The sequence below is a fragment of the Poecilia latipinna genome, unplaced genomic scaffold (genome assembly GCF_001443285.1).
Source record: "Poecilia latipinna isolate Pla-1442-1.1 unplaced genomic scaffold, P_latipinna-1.0 Scaffold6443, whole genome shotgun sequence".
NCBI lineage: Eukaryota > Metazoa > Chordata > Actinopteri > Cyprinodontiformes > Poeciliidae > Poecilia > Poecilia latipinna.
The window spans coordinates 1-4,757 of NW_015119059.1; the positions used below are offsets into that span (position 1 = coordinate 1).

The 4,757-nt window shown below is 36.8% G+C and overlaps 1 long non-coding RNA gene across 1 annotated transcript; it reads right to left on the bottom strand.

Moving 5' to 3' along the window:
- Nucleotides 1–2,623: 2,623 nt before the first annotated feature.
- On the bottom strand, nt 2,624–4,404 carry LOC106943942 (uncharacterized). Its single transcript, XR_001424055.1, has 2 exons — nt 4,355–4,404; nt 2,624–4,244 (listed from the first exon to the last, which is right to left on the bottom strand). It is a non-coding gene; the product is annotated as an uncharacterized LOC106943942 (long non-coding RNA).
- Nucleotides 4,405–4,757: the final 353 nt, after the last annotated feature.

Genomic DNA, 4,757 nt, shown 5'->3' on the forward strand with positions numbered 1-4,757 from the left:
GTAAATACACTTATATAGCACTTTTCCTGTCATTTTGACCACTGAAAGCACTTTACACTAGAGTCACATTCACTTAATGCCCAGATTGGGAGGCAACTTGGGGTTAATTGCCCAGGGGCTCATTGACATGTGGCAGGAGGAAGCTGGAATCGAACCTACAGCCTTACAATCACAAGATGACGACTCTACCCACAGAGCCACGGTCACTTACCAGGGATTCTGTCCCTGGTTAGCTTGAGTCATTTGTTTGTCAGACGAGGGATACAAATATGGTATTGAACTTAATTATTTCAAGTAAAGTCAAAGTAAAAAGGTCATTTAAGGAAAAGATTTGTGTATGTAGAGGACACTGTAAAAAGAGTATTAAAATTTAGTTTGGAACTACTTAAAAGTTTGAGTTGACTTTCTGTAGAATTAAGTCAAAGATATTTTAAATGTTTATTAGAAGAAAATAAATGATTTGAGTAAGAGTGACTTAAATTTGTCATGTTAAACCCCCTTATGAATTAAGTTATAGAAACTTAGCAAATTGAGATGGAAGGACTTGGTGAATTGAGTTGGATGATCATAATAAATTGAGTTGGTCAGACATAGGATATGAAACTGGCATTGAACTTAATTGTTTTAAGTAAAGTCAAAGTGAAAAGTTCCTTTAGGTTAAAGATTTGTACGTTTTGAGTTAAATGAACACAAAAAAGTAAGTTGTCATAGCAAAAGCAAAAGAATTAAGTGAAAGTAATGTAAATAAGTCCATAAGATGAACTGCAGCCCAAATACACTTTCTGGAGTAAATCTAGCAATTTTAGAAATAAATAACCTTTGGCCTAAGTACATTCACTTACTCACAGGCGATACAATCCCATCTAAATAACATATTTCATTCAGCGATGTCTCAATTCCCATAAAATAAATATAAGTGAATACATAAATATCACAAATAAAAGATAATGGCCTGTTTCTTTTAGCCACTCCAAAAATGATGCATGTCACTGAAATAAGGCTGATGTGTGCTGATCTTCAAAAATCAGGAAACGTAAATAAGAAGATAGTTATCACTTACACCTATTTTACATAGAATATGTACAATAAATTCATGATTTATGATGATGAAGCAAAGAGAAAAAAAAAACGAAGCTAGATGAAAATTCACCAAACACAAGAGGTGGCTGGAAAGGTTGACAAAAAAAGAGGGAAAACCACAAACTTGTTGAGAGAAAACTCTAGCAGTGGCCACATCTAGTGGTCAATGTGTCTCCATTTATTTTAAAAGGATCATACAAAATTTACTTTGTTTGTGCTTTACATCAAGTTGTACTGTTATTTCTTTTTGTCAAAAACGTACCTGGAGTGTGGCTTTGACGTTTTCATGCAGGTTTGAGGAATCCTTGAGTCTCACATGGGAACCATGCGGAGGTCACTCAACTCTTGGAGAAGGATTGCTGTAATGAATTATTAAAGAGGGAGTATTGGAAACATTGGGAGACTCTTAAAGAGACAAAGGCCAATTTAATGGCGTCAGAAATGCCTGCGTCATTTTTGATATGTGCAGCTTTTTTCTAACAACACAGCTACTTGATTATGCAATAAAATGGCACCGTGTGCCTGGAAAATACATAATACTCCCGCCCCTTTAAGACTTTGTAGCACATCTTTACTGTGAGTTCCAATAAATGTTGAGGGTAATGTAGATTTCCTCCCCTCATCTCAGCACTCCATAAAAACATATTTTTTTTGTTTTACTGAGAGGCTGCTGAATGTTATAATAATCTAACTTTAATCAATGAGATTCACAAGCATCTCCAAAAAAAAAAAAAGAAGACTTGTGCGCACAAACCTCCATAAACTGCAGCATGGCGTGTCTGTATGTCTTCCTCTCCAAATGCTTAGACAAAAAGAAGTAAATCACACTCAACTCCTTCTCATCACTGCTTCAAGTCTATATTACCTGAAGGCATGGGGGTTTAATCCGGCGTGAACCGTGTTGCTGGGCAGCTACACACTCTTACTCTGTATGTACACTGTTGCCTCTGTTGATCTACGATAAACATACTAAATAGTAACAACGGGGGCTTCATGTGATTGTTTTTCATGCAAATAAGCAGAAACCAAAGTAAACAAGACCAAAACTGCCTCTGTTATCACGCATGATGAACTCTGGAACTACAGCTACAGGAGATCATTTGTAGGAACAGGCTAAAAACAATAAATAGCATTTGATTTGTTCTCCATGAGTCTTGGCTGCCCATTTCTGTGTCCCCCAGTTTCTTTTGGACACATTTTTGATACATACTGGCCAGAAACACCAAAACAAAACAACAACAACAACAAAAATCCTCCAGTTTTGAAGATAATCTGACTCACATGTCAAACCGTCGCAATGCATTCCATGTCAAGCCTGCTGAGAGTCGTATGCTTTTCTGTTATTCTTCCTTCTAACACATCAACTTTAAGGACAAATTTTAAGGACCAGTAATTATGTTCACAGAAATAGTCACACTTTTCTGCAGGATGATTAAATGCTTAGGGGTCGGTGGTCTAACCAGTTTGGAAAGGGTGGAGAAAAGTGCCAGGTGTGATAAATGTGCATCAACAAGACAGAAAGAAAAGATGTTACAAGAAAGTATATTAGCTACTTTTTTTATTGGTCAGAATTTGCAGAGAAGCAATAATAATCACCTAATTCTGACAGATGCTTGCATATTTTTTTAACGAACTGTAAAGTGCAGAGTATTTATTTGATCAAATAGGCATTTAACATGTCCCGTAAGTCAAGGAAAAGTTAAAAAGAACAATTGAAGAATAATTCTCACAGCTTATTTATGAGGCAAACATTTTTTTTTAAAGATTACAGAAGTTATATTTTCCAACCAGCTTTGATTAAAAAACACACATTGGCATATTTGCCCAGTAAATGCTAGAGCATGTTATTAAGCATGTTATTTTACAAGCGTCGTCACTTCTGTGATGAAGGGAAAATTTGCTGAAACATGTGGGGTCTATTTATTTATACATTTCGATTCCTGAAAAAATGTGCTCTTTATTTTACTGGCAGCAGGTGACTGTATAGAAAACAATCATTTTCTGAGATTCAGAAACAAAACAAAAACAAAACAACAACTTTACTTCCTAATTTGTGCGTTTACTGAGTTTTAAAATCATCTGCCTTTCACTGAACCTCAGAAAAGGGAAGGCAACCCTTCCTGGTACAACAAAAAATATTAGCAACATTGTCCACATAATAGCTTGTTTATATTGCAGAGAACTAATGCATTGTCTTTTACAGTAGCACAATTTGACTCCAAATTGTGAATAATCACTAGTCACTGCAGAAATGGGAAGTCTAGCCATCGCCTGACACGCCAACTCACCTACAATCTATCAGTCACATAATACATTTTGTTATATTGTTACGGTCCAAGTGAAAAAAATAAAAAATAAAGTAAGAAAACAAAATGAAAGTACAAACTCTAATAGTCTGCATGTTTTACATATTAGGAAGTACCAGCAATGATATGGTTCTGAAATTTTTATGATCCATGGCTTACAGTCTAAAAACTGTTCTATTTTTCCACAAATGTTAAAGCTGAGGAATTTGGTGCGCTCCATTTGCAGTTGGAACTCGGACGTTCTGACTTCCCGTTTGGAAAAATCAACTTGAATGACCCCCGAAGTCGGACTTCACACTGGGACAGAGGGATGCAACTTGTAACTGTAAATTCACAAATCAACATGGCCGCTCCAGGCATCAGCAGAAGCATCTGTGATGGAAGAGCACCACATTATTACATGTAGCACCAGCTAACTATAAACTGAACAAATTAAAAGTTGTGTTTCCGTACGTATGTTCATCTTTAAGCGATGAACAACTTTTTCTTGGTAGCCATGTTGTTCATCCCTAATAACTGACAGAAGCACGCGCATTGGAGGGTGACAAGGTCTTGAGGTGCAGACTCTCCATCTTTATCATAGCCTTTCCCCTTACACAGACAAAACTTTAGATGTCTGCCGTCACACAACAGAGGTTATTCTTTTTTTTCTTCGCAGCAAACATCCTCGGGGTTCCCAGGAGTCTGCTTAGAGCTGCTTTCTCGCTGTGACAATTTCACCTCCGCGTACACAGTCTGTTCGTTGTGCTGCACCAATCTGGAGGAAGTTTCAGGCGTCTTTCTGCTAAACGTTATTTCTCCATAATGCAGCTGTTCCTCTGGTTTAGTGGCTGACATTTGGACATCGCTGATTTGACTCTGAAAAACAAACAATGTTTATAAGGAAGTGGTAAAAAAAAATAAATGAATAAAATGTACAAGTAAAAACTGATTGCGGTTTTGTAGACACAACTGTTGCATTAACTCACCTGAGTCTGTTTGGGAGCTCGGTATTTGGAGTTAAAGTACCTGGCAGACATAGATGCAAGATTATTTGTATAGCATCTTACATACTCAAGACAATCAAAATTACTGTACAGGATATAAAAGCAAATGAAAGAATATTGCAAAGCAGGGGCATAAAATAAAAATGTTAAAATTCAGATATGAAGTCAGGGACTTTTTCAACCAGAATCATGCAGTGTCTCATAGACAGGTAAAACTGTTTCAGTAACACTGACTCAACCATAAAATGTAAATACAAATCAAGAGCAGCACATTATCTTGAGAAGGGGCTGCCAGCAAAGATCCACTGTGGTTTAAGTGCCGACATTTCAGTAACGAGAACTCTGATATGCAACATCTTCCTCTTGCCTCAGTGCCCTGTTCCTG